Here is a 16,279-nt window from a genome sequence, read left to right on the forward strand (position 1 = left end):
TAAAACATCCCTGTGGCAGACATTCCTAACTGCAGTATCCCAAAGAGATAGATAATAGGAATGCTGTCATATTGATCGTCAGAGGTGTTAGGGCTCCCAGGTGGGGCCTGAAACAGCTCAGCATGGAGCCAGTTGACCTCATCCATTTAACCCAGGGTGTCTTACAAATATTACTTCTATGTATGCTCTTATGTGAAAAAGGTCGGAAAGAACTATCCTAGTATCATCAGGTATTCTCATTATCAAGGGCTGGATATGGTCCACAATTATATGACCTCTCAATAATCTTCCCCCAAAAGAGTACTAATCATCTACAAAAGCTTTAAATGACTTCCCATTGCTTATTGAGCAAAACCCAAACTTCTTAGGGTAGTATTCAAGCCCTTACACTGTCTGGCTCCTGGCTACCCTTCCAGGTCTATTTCCCATCAATATCTTTCCATACCTGATCCTGGAATGTCATCTCAACTCCACATACCTAAACCCTATGTGATTCAAAAGCAACTGTCTCTACATAGCCTTCTTAAACTAGAACTAATCCCTCAGTTTTCCAAGTACCCTCGGCATTTTATTTTGCTCTCTTTATGACTGTTCTCATGTTCTATACGCATCTTGTACCCTAGTTTTCAGTAGGATTAAGCTCAGCTCCATGTAGCTAAAAATTACCCTAATAATCCAAAATAAAAAGAGCTTAAGCAGATAATTTTGTTTTCTCAATCATCTAAAGTCCAGAATGAGGCAGCTAAGAGCTGCTGCAGTGCTCCATAGCGTCACCAATCTAGATTCTTTTATGTCTTTGCTCTGCCCTAATCTGGCACATGGTTCCAGCCACTTGGTCCAAGATGGTTGGTCAAGCTGGGGCTTGACTGGGGCTGACCATGTGAGGAATCTAACCAGCTGAAGATAAAAGAAGAGCATTATGTTTGCATTTTAAGGACTCTTTCTGAAAGTTATATATCCTACATATACCTGTACTTTGTTGTCCAGGATTGAATCATATGTACACATCTAGCAACCAGGTCAGCTGAAAAGACAGCCTTTATTCCACTGGCCATGCCCTAATTTTCTTTCAATAGAGGTTATATTACTAGATGAAAAAGAGAGGATGATGTAGGGGAAAGCTACTAATTTCTGCTTCATTCATCTATGAGAAGTATAAACTTTTTGAAAGACAGACCTGTATTTGATTTAACCGTGTAATTCTGGAATCAGGAAGAGTACCTTATATATATATATATATATGTACACACACACACACACACTAAATATTGAATGAATAAATGCGTACATAAGAGTAAGACATGAGGATATTAGTCATCTATTCTTTTACTGACTCCATTACTTCAAGTGACATTGAATACTGAATTTGAATACATGGAGTTGATTTTATTTTAATATACACACATGACTATGGGACATTGAGAATCAAGTGATATTTAAATGTAGGGAAACAAAATAAAAAGAGATCACTCTGAACAGGTGTATAATGGGAATCTGGAAATCATGTGCCTTAGACTAGTGTTAACACCAAATCTGAATATCACTATTAGCAAGCCTATTGTCATTGCTCTTCTCCAACTACCTGCATGAACACACGTAAAATAACAAATCAAGCCCCTTTCCTGATTATTGGAAACATTGGGATTGTTACATTACACATTAAAAGAATTGTGAATCACTCCCCCTGTTCCTTTCTCTCTGAGGCCAGTGACAAGTTGTGTCACTCTCGCTAGTAGCTACTCAGATTTGAAGAAGTTTTCTTAAATTTACCCCTCCCCACCTTCATCAGTGGAAGATATTGGCTTTGGAGAAGTTAAAGTATATCCCTATAAAATCCTCCCCCCACACACATTATACTTTATAATTTAATGTCCCTAAATGGCAACCCACTGCAGTATTCTTGCCTGGAGAATCCCAGGGACGGCGGAGCCTGGTGGGCTGCCATCTATGGGGTCGTGCAGAGTCGGACACGACTGAAGTGACTTAGCAGCAGCAGCAGCGTCTTTCTTAGATCATGATTTTGGTAGAAGACTGTTGAAGTTCACTTTCTAGTTCTTTTTCTATGGGTCATTATTAGGCCTCTGGAACGCTCCATCATATTTTACATGAAGTTTTACAACATTTCCTTAACAACACACAGACACATTATTGTGAGAAAAGGGCCTTTCATTTGGGCAAGAACAGGAAGAAGAGCGGAGTAGAAACTAAAAACTACAGGAACTTAAAAATAAGTTGTACCTCTGTCTTACATTCTCTTAAAAATGGCTAAAATCTCCTAATTTCCTTTGACTTCTTTTTCTGTGCCTATCACCATGGAGTAGACTTTATTGTTAAAATTCAGGACTTATTGGGTTTTGATTAAGATCAGAAACTTAATCTTCTGTAAACTGACAGAAAGATTTAAAATCCAATCCATTCATCCATTCAACAAGTATTTGAGTGGTCATACTATGTAAGGTGCAAATATCAACATCTGAAATGAATACAGAGATGAATCCTATATCAAGTTGACTCTCAGAAAGATGACAAACTAACCACAGAAAGTAACCATCATGTAAGAGGTTTTGTTCAGCATTAGGTTTAGATATGAGGAATAGGAAAACTCAAACCAACAGTGGTTTAAAGAATATATTTCTTATCTATTTTAAGAACTCTCAAGGTGGTCAGTTCCAACAATGAACAGTGGTGGCAGGGTTACTCTGCTGTGCCCTCCTTGCATTTCCAAGCCTCCTTCATGGTCCCATGCTGCTTTGGGAGTTGCATCTTTCATTACCAGTCAGCAGGAAAGGAGAAGGGAAAGAAGAATGCGTAGCTTTTGCATTAGTTTCCTAAGGCTGCTGAAATACACAGCTACAAAAGTGGTGGTCTAAAACAAAAGAAATACTCTCCTACAGTTTTGGAGGTCAGAAATTTGAAATCAAGGTGTAGACAGGGCTGTACTCCCTCCAAAGTTCTTACTGGAGAACACTTCCTTGCCTCGTCTAGCATCTGATTGCTCTAGATATTCCTTGATTTGGGGCTGCATAGCTCCACGTTCCAGAGAAGGAAATGGCACCCCACTCCAGTACTCCTGCCTGGAAAATCCCATGGACAGAGGAGCCTGGTAGGCTGCAGTCCATGGGGTCGCAGAGTCAGACACGACTGAGCGACTTCACTTTCACTTTTCACTTTCATGCATTGGAGAAGGAAATGGCAACCCACTCCAGTGTTCTTGCCTGGAAAATCCCATGGACGGAGGAGCCTGGTGGGCTGCAGTCCATGGGGTCACACAGAGTCGGACACGACTAAAGCAACTTAGCAGCAGCAGCTCCACATTCTGCTCTGTCCTCACACTGCCATCAGCCTTGGATGTCTCAGGGTCTCAAATATCCCTCTGCCTTTCTTGTCTAAGGACACTGTCATGGGATTCAGGGCCCACCCTAAATCCAGGATGATCTTGTCTCATGATCCTTCACTTAATTATATCTGCAAAGACCCTTTTACGAATTAAGCTCACATTTATAGTTTTCAGATGGCTATATCTTTCAGCGAGTTATGATTTAACCCACTAACTCCTCTCACTTTAAGAGGGCTTCTTAAAAGTTGTTCCCATCACTTCCACTTCTATCCTATTTAATAGAACTTATTTAGTACTCGTACTTAGCTACCTGGGCAGCTGAGAAATGTAGTCTTTATTCTGGGTGACGATGTACTAAGTTAAGAAGCAGGAGTTCCATTAATAATCACAAGGAAAAATGATATTGTTCTAATAAAAACTATTTAGAAATGCTATGGATTAGTATGACATGCTTGTCCATTTGGGCCAATGTTAACCTAAGTTAGACGTGTATGAGTTATAAAAATTTTAAACAGTAATTACGTCTTATAAAGAAGGAACTGTAAAAGCCCTGCTAAGAATTTGGTACACAACCAATTCCATAAGGCCACGTTTTCCTAGAGAGTTTGTGAGGTTTAGTGTGGCTACAAGAGCCTCTTCAACTCCTCTTGCAGTTGCTTTTCTATGCTTTAACTCGAGTTTCTAATAAAGTCTGAGAACTCACAGACCTGTTTTTTAATCAAGAAAGAAATCAGTTCATGTTTGAGAAGGAAAATCTGTTAAAATTCACAGACCTATAATTTGGTGGCAATTAAGTGCTTCTTTTTGTAAAGAGGTATCAACTATATACTCAGTCGAATCAGAACCATTTGCTATCGGGTTGAGAAAGATAGATGAATAAAGTCTTAGGGTTTAAAATGAACTGCATTAGATGAAGAGACATTTCTGAGACTCAGTCAGCAAACAGCTTGATACTCAACGTTCTGGGCAGTGGATCTTGGTTTATAAACTGGGAAAAATAAATCCCCTCAAGATACAAGTAAGGATCTAAAGCATTCATAAACGTATTGACTAAATACATTGATCTTGTAATCTTAAAATTTTCTCTTGTTAAAATTTTCAGTCGAATTTGGGTATTTTCACCAAGATTATGTGAGACTTTTGTTTGGTTGCTTGCTTTTTGTTTGTTTCTTTTTTTTTTATGAACCAGTAATGCATCTGGGGGCTTCCCAGGTGGCTCTAGTGGTAAAGAATCTGCCTGCCAATGCAAGAGACGTAAGAGACGCAGGTTCAATCCCTGGGTTGGGAAGATCCCCTAGAGAAGGTAATGGCATCCCACTCCAATATTCTTGCATGGAAAATCCTATGGGCAGAGGAGCCTGGAGGGCTACAGTCCATGGGGTCGCAAAGAATGAGACATGACCGAGCAGTTGAGCAATGCATTTAGAGTAGAGGTTCAAATAGGAAAAGGAGTACGTCAAGGCTATATATTGTCACCCTGTTTATTTAATTTACATGCAGAGTACATCATGAGAAACGCTGGGCTGGATGAAGCACAAGCTGGAATTAAGACTGCTGGAAGAAATATCAATAACCTCAGATATGCAGATGACACCACCCTTATGGCAGAAAGTGAAGAAGAACTAAAGAGCCTCTTGATGAAAGTGAGAGAGGAAAGTGAAAAAGTTGGCTTAAAGCTCAACATTCAGAAAACTAAGATCATGGCATCTGGTCCCATCACTTCAGGGGAAATAGATGGGGAAACAGTGGAAACAGTGTCAGACTTTATTCTTTTGGGCTCCAAAATCACTGTAGATGGTGACTGCACCCATGAAATTAAAAGACGCTTGCTCCTTGGAAGAAAAGTTATGACCAACCTAGACAGCATATTAAAAAGCAGAGACATGAGTTTGCCAACAAAGGTCCATCTAGTCAAGCCTATGGTTTTTCCAGTCATCATGTATGGATGTGAGAGCTGGACTATAAGGAAAGCTGAGCTCTAAGAATTGATGCTTTTGAACTGTGACATTGGAGAAGACTGTTGAGAGTCCTTTGGACTGCGAGGAGATCCAAACAGTCCATCCTAAAGGAAATCAGTCCTGAATATTCATGGAAAGACTGATGCTGAAACTGAGACTCCAATACTTTGGCCACCTGATGCAAAGAACTGACTCACTGGAAAAGACTCTGATTCTGGGAAAGATTGAAGGTGGGAGTAGAATGGGACGACAGAGGATGAGATGGTTGGATGGCATCACCGACTCAATGGGCATGTGTTTGAGTAAAGTCCAGGAGTTGGTGATGGACAGGGAGGCTTGGTGTGCTGCATTCCATGGGGTTGCAAAGAGATGGACACGACTGAGTGACTGAACTGAACTGGTCAATTCAAAATTATCTTCATATGTCCTCCTTTGCTTGGCTAGAGATTCTTTTTCCAGCTGTCCTGAGGTTCTCTTATACCCTAGAGCAGAATGCCTCAGCTTAAAGAAGAATTCTGCATTTGCTACATGTTGTACATTGAAAATTGGTTGAAATGATACACAAACTCATATGAAGAAGTGATTAGGAGAAACAGAAACTTTCCTCAAGGAACATGGAGCATAACCTAGTTAACTAATTATTGGCTATCAAAAAGTACCAATCAGATTTAGACTCCTGGGCCCAGTCTCTTGTTGATGACTCTGTGAAACTGCCCATTAGGGCAGACTCTGGTACACAGAAGGGAAATGAACACTTCCTTTCTTGTATGAAGTATCCATCTCTAGGATATTAGCCATCAAAAGTGCAAAAAACTTCAAGTTGTAAAGCTACCCCCCACCCCCCCACCCCCCACTGAGCATATTATATGCTTAGTTTTGTCCACATATATTCCACGTGTTACCATTTAGAAAGTTTGGGTGCTGTTTGTAGCTAACTTTTGTGAGGAATTTTCCATTTAGCAATTAGTGTTCTGCATGGGCAATTCTTAATTTTTAAAAGCCTCTAACTTTCAGTATCACTAAACTTTAATACTTTGGTATTAGTCAGATTTCTGGAAACTGCTAGAAAGGAAGTCTAGTTTGCTTTCCCTTGTTTCCTTGGAAACAGGCAAGATGTTAAAATGAAAAAGCTTCTTGATTCCCTTTTAGTGTCCTTTTCTTTCCCCCCACTATCTCCTCCTGGTCCGTATTCACAGTGTCTTCTTTCTGCCCTGAGTGCCTTTTATAAGACCTCTCTGAGGCCATTCTATTCTCAGGGCACTCACTGTTCCCAGTCATCTCATCTCCGGTCCTGGAGTCCAGATTCCTCCCTCACAGCCTTCCATTAAGTACTATGAGGAAAGCAAGCTGATTGAATTAGTTTGAATTCTGTGTCAGTGAGTAATAGTTTCTTTAGTCTCAAGTTATTCACTTTACTAAAGGAGAAGGCTTATTACCTAATAAGAATGGCTAATGGGAAGAACTTCATTCAGGACAATGAAGTAAAGCAAAATATATAGTTCTTATAATAAGATGAAAGATGACTTTTAATGCTCCCTTTAATGCCCTTGTTCTTCAATTTTATGACAAAATAGGGGTTGTATAAGGGGTATAAATAAGGGATTGTTCAAGGGACAGAGAATTTTGGCCACAGGCCATTTTCCCTCCTCTGGAACTGTTTCCTGGGTCTACACCAGGCTTAGCTTATTGCAGTTCTTTAGGACCAACTGGGACTTGGAGTTGGAAACATAGAAATATAATGAGTCGATATGTCCAATGGAAATATAATGAGTCACATATGTCATTTAGAATGTTCTAGTAGTCATATTTTAAAAAGTAAAAAGAGTAAATTTAATTTAACCCAACATACTTAAAATACTAGCATTTAAACATATAACCAGTATTAAATTATTAATGAATGTTATACATTATTATCTTCATAGTGAGTCTTTGGAATCTACTATGTATTTTATACTTAGAGTACATCTCGATTCAGACTAGTAGCATTTCATGTGCCTTAATAGCCACGTGTGTCTAGGGGTTACCTACCAGGTGCGTGAGTTCGTGTTAAGTCACTTCAGTCATGTCGACTCTTTGCGACCCCCATGGACTGTAGCCCACCAGGCTCCTTTGTCCATGGGATTCTCCAGGCAAGAATACTGGAGTGGGTAAGCCATACCCTCTTCCAGGGGGTTTTCCCAACCCAGGGATCAAACCCATGTCTCTTACATCTCCTGCATTAGCAGGTGAGTTCTTTACCACTAGCGCCACCTGGGAAGCCCAGGAGTTACCATACTGGACAGTATATTTTAGACCGTGACTCTCCATCTTTGCTGTACATTAAGATCATCTAGGGACCTTTAAAACCTCCTGATGTCCAAGTCAAACCCCAGACTCATAAAATTAGAAGATTGTACTCTTTGGGGTAGAATCTGGCCTCAGAAACTTTATTTTTTTTTGAGTTCGTGTCTGGTTGTGCTGGGTGGGTCTTCAGTGCTGCATGCGAGCTTTTTCAGTTGCGGAAAGTGGGGGCTACTCTCTAGTTGTGATGTGTAGGCGTCTTAACTGTGGTGGCTTCTCTTGTTGTGGAGCAGAGACTCTAGGGTGCTAGGGATTCAGGAGTTGTGGCTCTCAGGCTCCAGAGCATAGGCTCAGTAGTTGTGGCACATGGGCTGCACATATGGGCCCCTCAGCATGTGGGATCTTCCCAGACAAGTGATCGAACCCACGTCCCCTGCATTGCAAGTGAATTCTTAACCACTTGACTACTAGGGAAGCCCTGGCTTCAGAAAGTTTTTAAAGATACCTAGGTGATTACATTGGAATGCTAAGGCTGAGAAGGTGCTGGATTTGTGTTTCTCAACTTTGGCTTAGAACATTTGTATCGCTTTTGTTTTGAATAGCAATGCCAGATCTCCACTCCCCAGAGATTCTGATTTTAATTCATTTAGATTGGCTACAAGGCAAAAATGTTTGTTCAAAGTTCCCCCAAGAGTAATGTACAGGCCAGGTGGAGAAACACTGGCAGACACTTTTTTCACTTGACTTCTTAAAACTGAAGTATAGTTGATCGGCAGACACTTTTGAATTAAGTTTTCTATCAGCAGCTTTCTCTAAGATATTCTCAATGAGCTAATTAGTCTTCCATTTGGATTCTAAGATCCACTTCTCTAACTGTACCCACAGATCCTTGTTTTTGTTTCCCTGCTTGTTTTGCTGTTTAGTTGCTAAGTCGTGCCCGACTCTTTGCAACCCCATGGACTGTAGCCCACTAGGCTCCTCTGTCAGTTTCCCTATCTAGGTCCCTACTTAACCCACAAAGTATTCCATTTACCGTAGATCTGTAAGTCCTTTTTTGTTGTTGTTAGCTTCCCCTTCAGGCATTAGAATTCTCTCCTAAGACCCCACCCAGTAAACAGGTCTCCTGCTAGATATACCCCGTGATAGTCGTCTGCCTGCTGGGATTCCGAAATAATACCCTTCTCTGAATTTTATATCATTGTTGTCCACTGGACACTTTCCTCAGATGACAACGTGTGTGTAGTATATGTTCACATGTGTGTATATATGTGTTAGTTGCTCAGTTGTGTCCAACTCTTTGTGAGATTATGGACATAGGTCAGGCAAGAATACTGGAGTGGGTAGCCAGTTCCTTTTCCAGGGGATCTTCCTGACCCAGGGAGCAAACCCAAGTCTACATTGCAGGCAGATTTTTTATCATCTGAGCCACCAGGGAAGCCTCTCAGATCACAGTAGATTTCCCCCTTACAGGGGATTTACCTCTACCACCACCTACTGCCTGTCTCGATCCATTCCAGGTGCCACAGACTACCTTAGCCTTCAACTGTATTTGTCACCTCAGGCCCCATCCTGGTATTATATTCAGGTTATATATTCTCCTACTCTGTCTCATTTTTTTTTTTAGGGGAAAAAAGTTTTAATTGATATATTTAACACAATTCTCTTTATAAAATATACTTATTTTAAAACGCTGAGCAAAATCACTGTCATTCATTTTGAAATCAAGTCATTTCAGTGTTCTCCCTTGAAGTGCCTGCAGTAAGGACAAGGCGTCTGTTCTTCACATCGGTCATCAGGGTAAAAATCCAGGAGAGAGAAATCCTGTTGCAGCCAGTACTGTTCTCGCCTAACACAAACAGACTCTGCACCTTCAGGACATAGGGTTGCCTGCTGCCCCACAGCAAGGCCTGGAGCAGGTTTGTGGTGGCTAGGCCTTAGGTGATGTCTGAGGGAAAGGCTGTAACTATTGAGCCAATTAGGAGAAATGTTGAGAAGAACCTTCTCTGTCAGCTTTGATCCTACATGGTCACAAATCTTAGATATTCTATCTAATACGGTCATTAAAGCTAGTGATTTTAGATGCTATCCCTTCCAAGGTATTCTCCCAAATGGGTGGTAGTGCCTAAAAAGTTGTCAAAAGGAATGCTACAGACAGTGTCCCCCATGGTGTCAGTGATGAGAGGGAAGTTAGTCTAGCTGGTCTCAGGACTTAATGAAGCTTCAGTTCAGTTCAGTTCAGTTCAGTCGCTCAGTCGTGTCCGACTCTTTGTGATCTGATGGACTGCAGCACACCAAGCCTCCCTGTCTGTCACCAACTCACGGAGTTTACTCAAACTCATGTCCATTGAGTTGGTGATGCCATCCAATCATCTCATCTTCTGTCGTCCCCTTCTCCTCCTGCCTTCAATCTTTTCCAGCATCAGGGTCTTTTCCAATGAGTCAGTTCTTCACATCAGGTGGCCAAAGTACTGGAGTTTCAGCTTCAGCATCAGTCCTTCCAAAACCCATGCACAGTATGAACAATATAATGAAGCTTAAGTTCTTTAAGTCTCATCACAGAAAGAAATCAGTGAGAGAGAAAGCAATAGGTAAGCAGTGAATTTGTTTAGACAGATACATATTCTATAGGTAGAAAGCATGCGTGTGCTAAGTCCCTTCAGTCATGTCCAACTCTTTGCAACCCTATGGACAGTAGCCTGCCAGGCCCCCCTGTCCACAGGATTCTCCAGGCAAGAATACTGGAGTGCGTTGCCATGCTGAGGGGATGTTCCCAACCCAGGGATTGAACCCACATCTCCTGAGTCTCCTGCATTGGCAGTTGGATTCTTTACCACTATCGCCACCTGGAAAGCAGTCCATCTCAAAAGACAAGAAAGGCCTTGGGAGAAACACACTCCACAGACCAAGTGTGGGCCATCTCAGAAGGTGAGGAGCTCACTCTACCTGATTCTGATGCAGCCAGAAAATCTCATCAAACCTGTAAGAAGGAATGTCTTAATGATTGACACACATTTTCTTGTCATTTTTCCCTCCCTGGAAGCTCACACTAAATTCCCCTACACTTTTGATGATAGTTTCTCCCCCTAGTTCTATTTTCATGCCAAATTGCTCTTAAGATTCTGCATTTCTCAAGTGGGCTCTTTCTTTTATGGGCCACCTCTCAGGTACCACTATCACCATCTACACATTTACCTAAGCTAGGAGAATTGGGAATGTTCTTGGCTCCCTTAATCTCTACCTTCAGTTTGGTCGCCATGTTCTTTTTGATTCTGCCAAGTTTATTTTTCACTTAGCAATATTTCTTCACTGCACTTATCTTTCTAAAATACACATTTGTTTAAAACTTCCTGGCTTTCATCTCCTACAAAAGTACAAATTCCTAAGCATGGCACATAACAATAAAATTGATCATGTGTATGATTGCCAGGACTGGGTTAAGAACCTCCCACTTTTTAGACTGTCCTCAGTCTTTATGTTTGTCTCGTCTCACTACATTCATGCCTGCTACCTTCTGTCTAGTCACTCTGAACACACACTGTGCATATGTGTACTTTTTCCAAGTTTGCTATTCTTTCTACCCGGAGTACCATTCCTCCCACTCTTTGCCTGGGAAACATTTGAATAGAATAGCCATTCTAAAATTCTGAAATTTCACATTTTTTTTCTCTGAATCTTTAGCTCTTTGCACTGAGTTACATTACTAGCAATTACTGAATTATTCATTATTTATGTGTGTCTACCCAGTTAGGATGTGAACAGAAATTTCTTATCTATCTTTGTGTTCCTATCTCTGGCATATGTTAGTTATTCAATAAATGTTATATATAGTTATTGCATAAAAGGATCATGGCTTCTTTTATATGGAACTACGTAAATCCTTTTATTTTCACTTTCTTGGGGAGTCAACTGTTGGTATACATTCTGAGACCATTTAATAGAAAAATATATGAAGATTTCAGTCCCAGGTTTCTTTTTTTCTTCCTTGTCTTCTTGTCATAAGCATCTTTACCTAATCATCCAGTGCTATTCATTGCTTTGGAGGAAGGCAAGATATTGGGTTGACCAAAAAATTCATAACATCTTATGGGAAAATCCAAATGAGTTTTTGGCCAACCCATAGAATATGGAATAAAGCACTGATAGTTACTTAGAGCAAAGAGAAATAATAGAGTAAAACATTTTGATTTGCTAGAGTCAAACAATTAGAAGGAGGCAAATATTTAGATTCCCAAAAGTCAACTTTTGGAGGACTGAGCATAGTTGACACAAGAGTCTTTCAAACTTTTTTTGATAGTAACTCACAGAGACAAATACTGTCCAACATACAACACACAGAGAAGTAAAACAGAAGTTTTATGAAACAGTAATTATTTTTATTACGTGACAGAGTAGTGTCTTCTGTTTGGTTTAATTTTATTTAGTTTTTAAGAAAAATTCATTTATTTTATAAACTATTGATGAATCACAATTTATGGTTTGAAAATCTGATTTACATTACAAATCTCAAAATGGAAAGAATCTACTATTTAATGTTAGGGCATCTTTTTCACCACTATGAAAAATGATAAAATTTCAGCTAGCTGTCAAGAAGAAGATGAGAGGAGCATGACAAAGATTTAGATCCACCTAATCTAGAAAACCCCAATAGGTTTAGAGGGAATTCAAGGAAAAGAAAGAAAAACAAAGGCCCCTTACAGAGCTCTGCAAGAACGTCCATGTGTAGGACTTTGATATCTGTGCCTGGAGGAAGAGTCTGGGCAGCAGAGACTGAAGGTCTCATAGAGGCGAACACGCATTCCAGCATGGGAAGGGGGAAAGACTTGGGTATTCTGGAACACTCAAGAGGTATATAAAAGCGTTGAAAATCTGGAGGACCAGCAGAGGGCTGAAGTTAGGATGAGAAAAGCTCCAAACGCACGAGATCTCGTGACCAAGTTCTAAGTGAAGTGAAAGTCACTGAGTTGTGTCCGACTCTTTGAGACCCCATGGACTATTCAAGGCCAGAATACTGGAGTGGGTAGCTGTTACCTTCTCCAGGGGATCTTCCCAACCCAGGGATTGAATCCAAGTCTCTCACATTGTAGGGAGATTCTTTACCATCTGAACCACCAGGGAAGCCCAACCAGGTACTAAACCAGCACCATATCTCAGATATCAGCAGCCGATGGCAGCTCATGATTTCAAAGGCCAAAGTTAGCCAGACATAGCAGATACCAGGTCATGACGCCTGAAGGCCAGGTGTGACAAGAGACAGCTAACCAGAATACAGCTCTCCCTCACACTCATCTTCAACACAGAGATACACCAAGCTGATATATAAATCCCCAGGGAACTTAGTTCACTTAGAGGAGAGTAAGGAAGACTGAACAGGAGGAAGAAAAGGAGAACGGAAATTTTCTTACTGTTTGTCTCAAAGACATTGAATTTTAATGATACCGAGTTTAAGACAGTGAAATGGCAAAAATATGAGATTTTCACCACCATTTCTGTGCATTTGAGTAATAACTGCACATTTTCCCCTGGTGGCTCAGTCGGTAAAGAAGCCACCTGCAAAGGAGGAGACTCAGGTTTGATTTCTGGGTCAAGAAGATCCCCTGGAGAAGGAAACGGCAGCCCACTCCATTATTCTTTTCTGAAAAATCCCATGGACAGAGGAGCCTTGTAGGCTGCAGCAAGAGTCAGACACGACTTAGTGACTAAACCATCACCAAACACAACTGCCAAAGTGATACATTATCTAATGGTGAGTGTCTCTCATCATCCCTCTGTCATCAGCAGAGGTTTTCTGATTACACGTGTAAAGATGAAAGTTTTAGCATTCTTCCTTCTACCTCAGCTAAAACCAGTCAGAGGGAGGAGACATTGCACCGGCCATTGATGCAGCCATTGATGGTGCTCTCTTGAGACAGCTAGGAGCATTTTAGCAGCCAGATTGAGGGAGGGGAGGGCAGAAAGGCTAATATGTGGAGATGCTATTAATCAAGAACAACCCTGGGCTACAGGGTTGACCTGAAAGGAAAGGATTGACCAATACCAGGGAGCAAAGTCAAGGCTTGGGCAGGATCCCAAAAGAGGACGCTTGCAGAACCCCTTACTGCATGGGAACCCAACAATGGGGAGAAAGAATAGGGTTCCCTACTGGATAGTGAAGGAGAAGTACTCTGAGTCATCTGAGAAAGCCAGTCAAATTCCACTGGAGTCGGAGACAGGTAGTACAAATAAGCTGACCTGGCCAGGGGCAGCTGGGATATTGACCTCTTGATGTGGGTTTTGTTGACTGCACTTTGGACTCTCAACCAGCCCCACCTGCCTTCGAAGGCACACTGCCCATGGACATGGAACTCTCATGAATAACTGCTTTTGTTTCCTCAACATTCAGATGCCTCATTCTAGCCTCCTCTCTACTTCTTTTCAATTTCAAGGATATCTGCATTCTCTTACAGCCTTCATCTCTATCTGCCCATGACACTTGCTTTTCTTTAGATGATGTACCTCACAGTGTGTGACATCTCTCATCAGCACCCTTAAATCTTTTCGTCAGCCCTTCCTGAGAAATTTTAACTCTGTATAAGTTGTAGAGTTTGTCTTTTTTCCCCTCTGTTATATTCAGGCTCTGAAGCATGGTTATAAAATATTAATATATAGAATGGGGCCAATTCCAAACATGGGCCACCCAATCTTGGTTGGTCTTTTAATACTATATGAACATCTTTTTTAAAATGTAGTATACAGTCTCCCCAAAGCTCTTGCCATCTGTCAGCCTTGTAATAAAATAAATAGTTGTTAATATCTGAACACAAACTGTGGAAAATTCTTCAAGAGATGGGAATACCAGACCACCTGACTTGCCTCTTGAAAAATCTGTATGCAGGTCAGGAAGCAACAGTTAGAACTGGACATAGAACAACAGGCTGGTTCCAAATCGAAAAGGAGTATGTCAAGGCTGTATATTGTCACCCTGCTTATTTAACCTATATGCAGAGTACATCATGAGAAACACTGGGCTGGATGAAGCACAGGCTGGAATCAAGATTGCCAGGAGAAATATTAATAACCTCAGATATGCAGGTGACACCACCCTTATGGCAGAAAGTGAAGAAGAACTAAAGAGCCTCTTGATGAAAGTGAAAGAGGAGAGTGAAAAAGTTGGCTTAAAACTCAACATTCAGAAAACTAAGATCATGGCATCTGGTCCCATCACTTCATGGCAAATAGATGGGGAAACAGTGGAAACAATGGCAGACTTTATTTTTGGGGGCTCCAAAATCACTGTAGATGGTGACTGCAGCCATGAAATTAAAAGACTCTTCCTTCTTAGAAGAAAAGTTATGACTAACCTAGACAGCATATTAAAAAGCAGAGACATGACTTTGCCAACAAAAGTCCATCTAGTCAAGGCTATGGTTTTTCCAGTAGACATGTATAGATGTAAGAGTTGGACTATAAAGAAAGCTGAGTGCCGAAGAATTGATGCTTTTGAACTGTGGTGTTGGAGAAGACAGATGAGAGTGCTTTGGACTGCGAGGAGATCCAACCAGTCCATCCTAAAGGAAATCAGTCCTGAACATTCATTGGAAGGACTGATGCTGAAGCCGAAATTCCAATACTTTGGCCACCTGATGCAAAGAACTGACTCACTGGAAAAGACCCTGATGCTGGGAAAGATTGAGGGTGGGAGGAGAATGGGATGACAGAGGATGACATGGTTGGATGGCATCACCGACTCAACGGACATGAGTTTGAGTAAACTCTGGGAGTTGGTGATGGACAGGAAGGCCTGGCATGCTGCAGTCCATGGGGTTGCAAAGAGTTGGACATGACTGAGCAACTGAACTGAACTGAATATTTGAACACTTATTGTGACTGATATTGTACAAGTATTATCTCATTTAATTTTCACAACCACTCATGGCAAGTACTATTATTGACCTCATCTTACAGGTGAAGAAATTTAGAATTAGAGACATTTGCTCCTGGTCACAATTGGTATATGAAAGTGCCAGAGTTCAAATCAATTCCTCTGTGATTTCAGAACACTACACTTTAAACACTATGCAGCTCTGCATACTTCTCAATAGGCTACTCTTTTTTTTTTAGAAAAAATTATTTTTAATTATTTTGTTAAATTATTTTTAATTTTTTATTGAAGTATAGTTTATTTATAATATATTAGTTTTAGATGTACAGCAAAATGATTCTGGTACACACACATACACACATATATACGTGTGATGTGTGTGTCTGTGTATGTATATATATGCAGGAGATGTGGGTTCGATCTGATACCTGGGTTGGGAAGATCCCCTTGGAGGAGGAAATGACAACCCACTCCAGTATTCTTGCCTGGGAAATCCCAAGGACAGAGAAGCCTGGTGGGCTACAGTCTATGGGGTCGCAAAGAGTTGGACACGCCTTAGCAACTAAACAATAACAAATGTATATATTTAGTTCCTACCAATTTCTGCTCATAATCTTCATATCAGCCAGCCCAGATTACATTGGAGGAGGCAGGTGTAGTTTCTATTCAATTGGGAGTGCTCTAATAGATGACATCATATCCTTTCATGTCCCCCAAATATAACTATCCTCTGGCATCCTGATGTTGTTACCATTTTACACAAGTTCCTGAGGACCCAGCAGAATGTAGAACCCTGAATGGTCAAGCTACATAGTTTGAAATGTTAAATGTGTAAAATGTTATGTT

Source organism: Giraffa tippelskirchi, chromosome 10 (assembly GCF_054371585.1).
Source record: "Giraffa tippelskirchi isolate mGirTip1 chromosome 10, T2T-mGirTip1v1.2.pri, whole genome shotgun sequence".
Classification (NCBI taxonomy): Eukaryota; Metazoa; Chordata; class Mammalia; order Artiodactyla; family Giraffidae; genus Giraffa; species Giraffa tippelskirchi.